This window comes from Phacochoerus africanus, chromosome 12 (assembly GCF_016906955.1).
Source record: "Phacochoerus africanus isolate WHEZ1 chromosome 12, ROS_Pafr_v1, whole genome shotgun sequence".
Classification (NCBI taxonomy): domain Eukaryota; kingdom Metazoa; phylum Chordata; class Mammalia; order Artiodactyla; family Suidae; genus Phacochoerus; species Phacochoerus africanus.
Genome location: NC_062555.1, coordinates 71,743,761 through 71,755,548, shown reverse-complemented (window position 1 = coordinate 71,755,548; position 11,788 = coordinate 71,743,761). Strand labels below are relative to the sequence as shown.

The following is an 11,788-nucleotide window of genomic DNA, read 5'->3' as shown; positions in this document are numbered from 1 at the left end:
AAAACACCTTCTCTCCAGGACCAAGCTTTAGGCTCTACCCCTTCAGTCACAGGTCTTGGGACGCGACTTAGTTTCTCATCGCTGAGTCTCCTCTGCTCCTAAGCTGACTGGCACAGCCTGGGGCTCTGCTCCCTGGCGGGGGAATTGGCCGAGTGGAGGGCAGATCTGGGGCTGCTGGTCATCGTCCTGGCAGGTCAGGCACTCATCTGGGAGACGGACCCCCTGGCAATCTGATTTGGTGCAAAAGCAAATGAAGACCCGGAGGCTGAGTTTGTTGTTATCAGACTTGCAAAGGGGAGTGGTACCTAAAAGGACCCTCAGGGAAGAACTGTCCCCAACCATGTGTGCCCACCACTCTGCCCTGGACAGTTCACGGCGCTCGGTCAAGGAGGAGCTAGAGTTCACGGCTTGTCATCCAGAAAGGTGACTCGGGAGCGTGCGCGGGGTGGAGGACTGCCTGGATGCTGTCCTGCGGAGAAGCCGGGGCATCTTCACTCTCACCGACTGATGGAAACACACAGCAGTGCTGTGGGTGCCTTTTTATTCACTTCCAAAGACTTCCTGATGCCTGGCCATGTGCCAGGCATTTGGCCGGGTGTTGGGAACAGGATGGTAAGACAGACCTGACATCCGCCTCCAGAAAGCTTATCAACTGAACGTTATCATTATCTATATTTAAATCTCTATCTTTATATGTGTGTATAGTTATCATAATAATAGTATTTAAATTGTCATGATATGTAAAAACAATACTGTATTAATTAAAAATTCACAAAGATTCTGAGTAAAATTATTCATTTTTTTTTTTTGGCTGCCCCCACATCATGTGGAAGTTTCTGGGTCAGGGGAAGAACCCAAGCCACAGCAGTGACCTGAGCCACAGCCATGATAAGGCCAGATCCTTAACCCACTGAGCCACCAGGGAACTCCAAAATTATTCACTTTTTGGTGTGTTCATACCTAACACTCTTAGAGAATAAACATTCCCTCCCACCCCACACTTTTGTCTCAAAAGGAAAATGGTCTGAACTTTTTTCTTATAGCCGGGCCTCCACTGCAGTGGGTCTAAAACCCAAACATCTGGGGGCCATTAGGGGGCACAGAGATATGCTTGATGAAATTTTGAGAAAAGGCCCAGAAATCTGCTTTTCTACAAGCTCCCTAGAGGATTTTGTTGAAAGTGCTATAGAACTCCCATTTTAAATTTTGTTTGCAAATATTGTCTTAGATAATATTTTGGATACAGAATTGTTTGAATATTTTCATCCAGAATGGTCACCAGCTTAAAGCCACGTGACCTCCAAGGATGTAGGAAAATCTTTTTCAGGTCATTTAAAAAATACCTAGGAGTTCCTGTTGTGGCTCAGAGGGTTATGAACCTGACACAGCTCCCACGAGGATGTGGGTTCCATCCCTGGTCTTGCTCAGTGAGTTAAGGATCCAGCGTTGCCCTGAGCTTTGGTGTAGGTTGCAGACGTGGCTTGGATCCCGCGTTGCCCTGAGCTTTGGTGTAGGTCGCAGACGTGGCTCGGATCCCGCGTTGCTGTGGCTCTGGCGTTGGCCAGTGGCTACATACAACTCAGATTGGATCCCTAGCCTGGGAACCTCCATATGCCTCGGGAAGCGGCCCTAGAAAAGGCAAAAAAAAAAAAAGTGTAATTATTCAGTACATTAGGCAGACCTGAAGTTTGCAATCGTGTAATAACAGTTTTGCTCAGAAATTTGAACACTTTTATTGTGTAATCCCTCCCTTGAGGGTTACTTGGCTTTTGACATTTTTTTCTTCTTGCTTTTTCATTTCTTGGTACTTATCTGCCTAAAAGGAACACTCATTAGCATAGCCCACCCTGCCGCTGCCCGGACCCTGGAAGTTAAGTTGCTGGGAGTTGGGGGTTAGTCAGATGTGCCAAATCACCCATTCCTGTGACTCCCGGGTTGTGAGATGTCGGCTTGCCCGGTGGTAGGGCTCCCTGGAAATTAGCGGGCAGTTCTAGTTCCCGAAGCAGAGCTAAGTCTGAGACAATGTCCCCAACACCGCATATGACCATCAGGCCTGTTTCTCCCTCGCTCACCTGCCCTTGAAAACGTCCACCGGGATTCGGGGTGTTCTTATAAACACGAGTAAACTGGAAAGTCCTTAATTATATTTTCATCTTTATCAAAATGCCTTCTTCCCTACAGGTGACATTATACTCTTGTTTGCTGCCGGTGGCCTGCGTTAATCAGAGCGTGGCTTGTGAATATTGTAAATGCTTCAAGCCGGTGTTCACTCTTTCCAGTTGATTGTCTCATAAAATCGTGCTTATGAGATGGGTTTCTTTGTCTACGCTTCTAACTGTACGTGTTACAGAAAAATTGAAACAATTTAAATCAAACCAATATGGCCCCAATTGGAAAGAACTGGATTATTTCATTTTTGCAAGTCTGAATGGAAGAAAATCATCTCTTCGCTGTGATACTTGATTTCCTATGGAATGTGAATGCATGGTCTGGGTATATATCATACCAGATTTTTCAGTTAGCCCTTCAGTCAGAGTACTTATAATCTAGGTGTGTATATAAATGTGTGTGTGTGTGTACATATACAGTACACTATTTTGTTTTATGTTATGTTATTTTTTGGCTGCGTCCACGGCATGTGGAAATTCCCAGGCCAGGGATTGAACTCATGCCACTGCAGTGACAATGCCGGATCCTCAACCCACGGAGCCACCCAGGAACCCCTATGCAAAGTATCTTTAAGGACGGTGAAGGATCACGGAAGGAAGCTTCTCTTAAACTTGCTTGTTTTGCTCAGGCCCATGGCACCCCGCACATCTGCACCCCCGGCCCTTCTCACGGCCCTTAGCTTTTCCCTTTGTCATTGGCCATAGAGACAAATCTTTGACGACACGCGCTGCCCACATAGATTAGCCTTTTTTTTTTTTTTTTTTTTTAAGAGGCAGTTCCTCACAGAGCAAAGAATCTTAAGTTCAGAGCCATGCCTCAATGACGGAATTTTATGTTCTTTTAAGAGATGCGATGGCACCGAAACTGTGCGGCGCCGTCGTAGTGTTCTAACCAGATCTAGTCATCAGAAATGACAGAAATATCAAGTACATTTTCCTTTTTTTAAAGTAGAAAACGGGACCCAGTGTGTTACTTCCAACACGAGCTAATACTTTTGAAGGCAACCCCATGCCTGGATCAGGGTTGCCTCTTGCTGAGGCTGCCGGGGGTGCTCTGACACCTAGGCCCCAGGTGTGGTAACGCCTGTATCCTAATCCTGCCAAGAAACAGCGAGTTCACGAGAGAGTGAAAAAGTTTACTTTCCACCGCTTAACTTTTCATCACCCCCAAGTGACCTCACAACTGGTCATCTCGTCCTCGGTGGGACACTGCACCCACACAATGCTCGAGGGGGGGGTAGGCAAAGACAGTTTTGTCTCCTCCCTTAACTGCTGTTTCAGTCTAGGTTCTAATTTACACCAAACTGAGTTACCTGGGATCCGTGGGCCTCAAAAGCAAAGACCTTACAGATTTGCTTGGGGTCAACAGCTGTGACTCGGTGGAGAGCTGCCAGCCAGGAGTCCGTCTTACAGGAGCAGCCGAAGTCGGACCCTTGCCTCTCAGCTGCTCGGTTGGCTCTTGGAGTTAAGGGCTTCGGAAGGAGATGGATAATCATCAGGTGTCTCCAATCCACGGGAGAAATAATTACACAGTATTGATCTGCTATCACAACAGCATAGGACAGTCTTTCTCGAAGTAAAGAATGATACCAATACTACTGTATTTATTTTTTTATAATGATTTTTATTTTTTCCATTGCAGCGGATTTACAGTGTTCTGTCCATTTTTTACTACTATGTTTAAATCGAGACAGGCAAGAACACTACAGCTTTCTCTCGCTGTGTGTGAGTGTAAGTAAAAAATGTCACGCTGTGTATGTACAGAACTATATATTTATATACAATATTGTATACACACATATCTTTTTTTGATACTAAATAAAATACGACTGTAAAAAGTGTAAGGCAGTCTGAATCCAGAAGAGTTGCCATGGCGAGTCTAGGTGAAGTCAGCTCTAATAGACCGACGCAGTCCCTTTCCTGACGAATAGAAGCGGGTTGACTTGCATCCCGAGCTCTTACGACGGGCTTTGGCAGCTGAGGGCACTGGCCTTTGCTGGCTGTGGCGGTGAACCTCCTTCTCGCTTGTATGGGGAGGAGGGGCTTAATTTCTTCCCTTCTTCCTTCCTTTTTTCTTTTTAAAATTTCTCACCCATTCATATAACTGACCAACCAAATGCTTGGAGAAGGTGGACCCCAAAAACCAACTAAAAGCCTATATAAAAACATACATAAATCTTGGAGTTCCCGTCGTGGCGCAGCGGGAGCGAATCCGACCGGAAGCCATGAGGTTGCGGGTTTGATCCCTGGCCTTGCTCAGTGGGTTAAGGATCTGGTGTTGCCGTGAGCTGTGGTGTAGGCTGGCAGACGAGGCTCCAATTAGACCCCTCACCTGGGAACCTCCCTGTGCCACGAGTGTGGCCCTGAAAAGATTAAATAAATAAATAAATAAAAACATATGTCAATCTTCAATATTCTGCTTTTATTTATTCAACAAATGAAAATTGAAGAAAATCTGCAATATCTTGCAGATAGATACGTGCATTGCATTTTTTCTTAAAAATATTAGCACTTAGAGAAGAAAAGACACGCGCGAGTGGCGATGGAGGAGGGGCTGACCTTTGCGGCGAACTTTTACTGCAGGCGATGAAGGCAGAAGAATGCGGGTGCTCGTGCTGCCCGGCACGTCCCTTTTCCGGACCGTCCGGTTTTACTGGTCAGCGCGGCCACCGGGAGTTTTAAAGTTTTCCATCGATTCTCTGATTTTCCAAGCGTTCTCTCCATTTGGTGGCCTTCAGCCGTGGAAGGCATAGTACTTGTCATTTAAATTGTATACCTACAAGAATTTCATATCCACCGAAAGAAGCTAATCTGAAAGACCTCATTAGATTATGAACTATGTTTTGAGTCAGGAAATACACATGTGGTTGTTCAAGGGACAGGCGAAAGCGCACAGTTGCGTTTCGAGGTCTGGGCGGCGGGAAGTCCTCTCGATTCTCTTCCCGAGGCTCCCGTCCTCTTCCTTCGTATCTTCTGTTTGGAGCGTTAACACCCTCGGGAGAGGTGACGATCGGAGCCACTCTAGGTTGAATGAGTTTGTCCTCTGTTTTTCTGAAGATAAAGATACTTGGTGGGCTCAGCCGGCTCTGGGGGAGGAAGGACACACACACAGGTCAACAGAATGGAAGGCAGGTGGCCGCCAGCCCAGCCCGAGGCTTCCGAAGCAGCCCTAACTCAGCCCCCAGGGGAGAGGCCGGCTCTGAGCCTACGGAGGCCCTTTTGCAGCTTGTAGAAAATAATACTCAGTTGTTAGGTGATGGGGGCGAGCTTAGGTTAGTCTTGAATAACAGATACATTTCAAATAAGATTTAAAAAAAAAATGAGGTTACTCCATAGCCATCGTTTTTACCCCTTAAAACTTGCTTTTCTAGGTTTAAGATGAGTGTATATAAAAGTGCTATGACACCACTTTTGTAGTTTTTCAGAGGAATCTAAATTGTCTTTATTGAAAAACATATTTAGGGAGTTTCTGCTGTGGCTCAGTGGATTAAGTCCCTGCCTAGCATCCATGAGGATGTGGGTTCAATCCCTGTCCTCACTCAGTGGATTAAGGGTCTGGCATGGCCGTGAACTGTGGTGTAGCTCCCAGATGCGGCTCAGATCTGGCATTGCTGTGGCTGTAGTGTAGGCAGGCAGGTGCAGCTCCGATTTGACCCCTAGCCTGGGAACTTCCATATGCCACAGGGGCAGCCCCTCTCCCCCACAAAAAAATAAAAACATATTTATCTGGCCATCATTAACTACTGCTCTCTCTGGGAGGATAGCTACAGGAAACAATTGGTATATTTAATCATTGGATTGGTATTTATTGACATTTTAATCATTATATTGGTATTTACTGATAATCATTGTGCCATCTCTAAGAATGGACTGCCCTCTCCAATCTTTGGTTGCAATGCTTTATCTTCCAGCAATTACTCAAGGTTCGAGAGATCAGCCCTCTGTGGATGTGTGGATGGCAGAAGAAAGTTGAGAACAGACATCGCAGCAGCACGTGAGGCAGAGAGGCGCCTCACAAGGAAACAGACATCGGGAGTCCAGGAGACCAGCTCTTAAGTCACAGGAACGATGCGCAAAAGATGGCTCAGGACTGCCTCTGACGGCGGGGAGTCGAGAGCTGAAGGGACAAGTGAAGTTAAGGGCAAGCCAGTGGCAGAAATACAGGACATCCACCTCTCAGCTTTCATGAAACAAGCTGGACTGGGGGTCCAGGAACAAGTTGCTTCAAAAACAAGCTGTGTTGGGGGTCAGAGAGTGACTTGTCATCTCATTACAGTTCTCGACTTCCTCTTTAGGCTCTGACAAAGCTTCTGTATTTTCTCGAGATCTCCCCAAAGCAAACAGGCAACGCTGGAAAAAAAAAAAAAAAAGAAAAGAAAAGAAAAAGGGAAGTTAAACAATGACTTGCTAAATTTGAAAGACACATAACTTTTGCTCATGATATCAAAGCTTTCCCGGAGCAACGCCCCTTTCTCTGCTGTTGTCCCATTTTCCAGCGAAAGCCACCTGGAGGAGGTGGCGTCCTCAGCCTGGTGAAGGACAGTTGGTTCATCTTGGCTGGGCCACATGACCCCATCCTTTCCTCCTCTCGGCTGGCTCTCACCAAAATCAGTCCTTACAAGCGGAAGGCTGCCAGTGCTCCAGCGACAGGACTGTGGGAGCCACTGTCACACTGGCTCTTCTGGGACCAGTGGTGTGTTCGGTAAACAGAGATCTCAGTTTGGCTCATGCAGTTTTACTGGCATCGCGATGGGAGATAGCTGGTCACTGTCAATTTACTTCGTCACTTTGTTTTGGCTTTCTTTGTCTCAAGGAGCGAACCCTAAGGAAACATTTTTTCCTTTTTTTTTTCTGCTTAATTTTTGTCAACATAAAAGCAATACCCGCTCATTAAAGAAATGGAAAAGAAGAGAAACTCGTTAGGAAGTGACTGCTAATCCCCACCACTCACACACAAACACTGCATCTATCTGCCTTGATTTTTGAAACCTGTTTGCGAAGTCTTTGTGCATTATTTTCGTGGGTTTTGAATAGCTGGAAATGAGGACTTTCTCCGTCTGTTCTGGAAATGCGACATTCTTCCATGGTTACTTAAGCCTGAACTATTTCAGCCGAGTTAAACTTTGACCAACCCAGGTGACTAGTTTATAGGTCTTGAAACCGTGTGGAAGACTTTGTATCAGCAGAGACCACACACCCCGAATTCCTGGACCGGGTCTGGTGTTTTCCTTCCCCAAGTATTTCAGACGCATTCTTCTCATTTGAAAGCCGTGCGTCTTACTCAACAACCTCTCTATCTAAACTATGTTAAAGACACATAGAAAAGAGATGACATCACGGGGGCCGCTTCTGTTCTTGCAGCCCCGTCTGTGTTCAGCTAAAGTGGAGCGGCCGTAGTGAGTCATGCCGTCTTGTGACCAGCCGGGCACTTTTCCAATCCAAGCGACTGTTAAGATCTCTGACAGCAGAACCTGTCCTTGTTTGAAGAGCAGATACCAACGGTGAGCTGTACGCTTGGTGATCCAGGCTCCTGTGAGTCACCGCATGCGTTCCCATCCCACAACAAAACGCCAGCCGTGAGGTAGCACTTAGTAAAGCTGACTCACTTCCTCATTTACAGATGAAAGGGATTGTCCAAGAAATGACAGTCTCACAGGTAAGTCATGGCTCCTTCAGGTCATAGCTGGTGAGTCTTTTAAAACACGCCTGACGGTAACTCCCTCTTGGCAGTGACGAGGTCTGGGACAAAGCGAGTTTCTTCTTCGCGAAACAGTGTCACACCTTCAAAGCCAGGTCCACCTTTATCCTTAACCGTGGCCGCATCGCTGATTTCCGTCGCTCTTCAGGAGAAGGAGCTCTTGCACAATCAGACGTCAGGATGATTGAAAATGTCCCATTAATTGAGTGCGAGTCAACGTCCACTTTCCTTTTTCTTGTCCCCCAGGCACGTTTTGCTGGTGAAGCTGCGGCTCTTGCCCTGGACATCGGAGTGGAACCTCATGGGCGAGGGGTGGATACCCCTCCGTGTGGACAGATGGCCCGGTTCCGTGGGGCTGTGGGACTTCCAGCCAAGTCACGTCGACTTGAACTGACTGGTGGGGGTCAGGGGGGAGAGGCTGCCGTCCTGGGAAACCTGGAGACTGCCTCTCCCTGACGGCCTGTAATCTCCTGGGCTTTGCAATCAGGCTGCCTTTACAGATGCATTTCTCAAAGCCAGGTTGGAAGATATATATATATATATTTTTTAAATGCAAATTAAATACAAAATTAAATACAAATACCAATTTGGTTTTCTTAAATACAAAAGTTGTCGGGAGAAAAACGTGAGATCAGGACACTCCTGTGCACACCACTGAAAGTTGTAACTCGTTTCTTTTTAGGCTAGAGTTTATGAGCAATTTTAAAAATTGAAGTATAGTTGATTCAGAGTGTTTTAGGTGTACAGCAAGGTCATTCAGTTAGACCTTCACGTGTTTTCCGCTTCTTTTCCATTAGAGGCTGTTACGAGACATCACGTGTTCTTCCCCGTGCGGTCCAGCAGGTCCTTGTTGCTTTATCTACTTTATCCGAGGTCGTGCTGGGGGCTTACCTGTTACAGAAACGGAAGTAGGCTCCTCAGACGGGGATCCCAGGCCTTCCACTCGTCTAGAGCGTGTGCATTGCCCTCTGTTGCCTCTTTCCCTACTTGGTAGCCCTCGGAGTTCTCATGTAACTTTCACAGCTGTGCCATCGCTTCTTTTTGTCGTTGGGAAATCACGGATTATGAAACGTTAAACTGAGTACATTTAAAAATAACCTAGGCTTTTCTGCTGTTGGGGTAAAGCCACTGGCTTGTTTGGGGTTGCTAATGGGAATAAACGACCATGTGTGATTCCTTCTAGAGCCAGCTTGTTTGCCCGGAGGAAAGAATTCACTGAACAGCCACAGACTGCATTCCAGAACGTTAGCCAACCACTTTGCAAAAGTGTCCTGTTGGGTCAGGGCACGGCCTGCCGCCACTCCTGGCAAAGAGACTCCAAATGCCTGCCCGTGGGACAGAGGTCTCGTTGCAGGATGTCAGTTCAGGCGCTCATGGTGAGAATTTTTATTAGAGGTTATTTCTTCCTTTTAGTTTCCTGATAAAAGGCCATTGGAATTTTTAAGTCTCTGGAAATCCATGGGACTCTACTTGATTTTTTAGAAGCTGCTGCCTATGCTTTGCAATGACTTCTCCCGGGGAACATTGGTCTAATGACTATGTGGTGAGACAGTAGAAGTGTGTGTGTGTGTGTGTGCGCGTGTGTGCGCTCGCGTGCATGCGTGCCTAGAAGATAACTTCAGATACTTCAGGGCCCAGAATAGATTCGTCACTTTGCGTTTCTCTCCTTCCTCGCTGACAAGTCACAGTGCAGTTGTTCTGTACTTGGAACCTGGGGATGTGCAGAGGCAGCTCATTGGTCCCCAGGGAGGATGGCCGCGAGCAGGGCAGGTGGAATGCGGCACTGCTCACATCCCCGCCCCTCTCTTATCTGTTCTGGGGTCGGACACCTCTACCTTGATCTGCTTTCAGGGAAGACTTCGCTGGAGCACAAGGCGATGATGGTGTTGCTAAGATGTCTGAGAGAAAATGCCAAAGCAGAGCCCAGAGAGGTTGGTGCAGGCTCCCCGGGTCCCTCGGAAGTGGGGCTGGGCCTCAGAGGATGTGCGTGAGCTGCCGGCCAAGGTGTGTGTCCCCCCTGGCTTATCGGCCGAAGGGGCTGAACGGAGGGGGAGCCAGGGCCTCGTCTTGGCGCCTGGAAGCCCAGTGCGGCCAGACTTGGGGATGGAGCCTCCAAGGAGGTGGCGGAGGTTGAATGAGGTCATGGGAGGGATCCCGCATCTGATAGAGAGAACCCCATTCTCTCTCTGCTGTCTCCGTCTCTCTTCCTCATGAGGACACAGTGAGAAGCCAGCCGTCCACAGACCAGGAAAGACCTCTCACAGGAACTTGCCCGTGCAGCTCCCTGATCTTGATGCCCAGCCTCCAGAACTATGAGAAATAAAATCCTGCTGTTTGGAGTTCCCGTTGTGGCTCAGGGGTCATGAACCCAACTAGTATCCATGAGGAAGCAGGTTCCATCCCTGGCCTCGCTCGGTGGGTTAAGGATCCAGTGTGGCCGTGAGCTGCAGTGCAAGGTGCAGACGTGGCTTGGAGCCCGTGTTGCTGTGGCTGCGGTGTTGGCTGGCGGCTGCAGCTCTGATTCAACCCCTAGCCTGGGAACGTCCGCATGCCGGGGGTGGCACCCTAAAAAGCAAAATCAAATCAAATAAAAATAAAGTTCTGCTGTTCAAGCTGCCTGGCCTGTGGGACTTTGTGATGATGGCTGGAGCTGACTGAGACAAGGCCCCTCAGCCTCCGGCACACGGGAGGTGGGGGGGTCCTGTCCCCCCAAGAGGCCAGCCTGCTTTGCCCGCCTGCCCCCCTGCCCTCTGCGTGGGGGTGCTCGAGATTTTCTCCCAGACTCTGCCTTCTTCCCTCCCACCCAAATCAGAAGCTCCAGCCTTAGGATTCCAGTAACAGGTCACATAACTATTTGTACCCTTGGGTCCTGGCTGGATACATTTCTCACAGCATAAAAAGTAATGTTTATTAACTGATGGACGAGTCTAAGAGATGACCAGCCAAGTTGTACCAGATATGTTGCCAGAGCTTGTCTTTACGCTGGTTTCAGATTTGGCAAAGAAATATGAAGATAATCTGCACAAAATTCTGCAAGTTGGAGAGGGGTGAGTGTTTCTTTTCTCCTGGAACAATCCAGAGGGTCACCTCCGTACCTTGTTTATAAACGTAAAGTGAAGCACAGGATCCCAAATTCTACAAAAGCACACTTTACTTTTCTTTGAACAGAGGCCCTTTTCTCAATAATATTAAAATCCCATCAAATTATCTGATGCGTGACCAGGGTGCTTCGGACTCTTCTCTTTCTTTATAATTATTTAATCTATTTTTTTAGTAGAAAGGGGAAAAAAAATCTCTTGAACCAGATTCCTTTCGACTTTAGCAGTGCGGCTTCTTTCACTCCGGGTGAAATAAACTTAAAAGAAAGAAGCCCGCCCCCCCACTCCAGGCCACGCGATGTAACGCGAGGCAGGGTTTTTCAATTCACAGCAGTTCCTTTTCGGTCTTGATCAGAAAACTCAAGCCACATGAACTGAGGCTACAAGGGATTAACACTTCTTAATTGTTTTTACAGAAAGACTCTGTATATCAAAGAAATAATCCAAAAGCTCTTTCATTTGCATTTCTAACCTAAAATGGCCCTGGGCCTTAATTTAAGTGCTTGATGAACAGCCAGTGAAGCAACTTACCTTCCTAGTAAATTGTAAAAATCAGTTTTAGTTCAGAAGGTGTTTCAGAGACACCTTTGCTTTGTCAACACTAAAGCTCAGAAAAGTCTCATCCATGACATTACCTGTTTCTCTCTGAACTTTGCACATGTATTTTGGAAAACTGTTGTGCCATGGTTTCATTAAATTATGGCGTTTGAGAGAAGAGGCCGCATCACAGCCTGCTTGAGCCCCACCTGACTGATGCCTTTGGCTCTGTCTCTAGAAGCAAAGGTGAAGGAAGCGATGACTTAATTCTCTCAGGAATTTTGGCC

General features: G+C 47.3%; 2 long non-coding RNA genes across 6 annotated transcripts; one reads left to right on the top strand and one right to left on the bottom strand.

Annotated features, from left to right (window-relative positions):
* Positions 1-4,569: 4,569 nt before the first annotated feature.
* LOC125112801 (uncharacterized) lies at positions 4,570-9,051 on the bottom strand. The gene is made up of 3 exons (XR_007131261.1): positions 8,758-9,051; positions 6,008-6,518; positions 4,570-5,254 (listed from the first exon to the last, which is right to left on the bottom strand). It is a non-coding gene; the product is annotated as an uncharacterized LOC125112801 (long non-coding RNA).
* LOC125112800 (uncharacterized) lies at positions 7,043-10,483 on the top strand. Of its 5 annotated transcripts, none has more exons than XR_007131260.1 (5): positions 7,051-7,669; positions 7,789-7,824; positions 8,113-8,385; positions 9,050-9,242; positions 9,718-10,237. It is a non-coding gene; the product is annotated as an uncharacterized LOC125112800 (long non-coding RNA). The 5 variants fall into 5 exon arrangements; XR_007131258.1 differs by having other exon boundaries at positions 7,051-7,700; XR_007131259.1 differs by having other exon boundaries at positions 7,043-7,669; positions 7,789-8,385; positions 9,718-10,238.
* Positions 10,484-11,788: the final 1,305 nt, after the last annotated feature.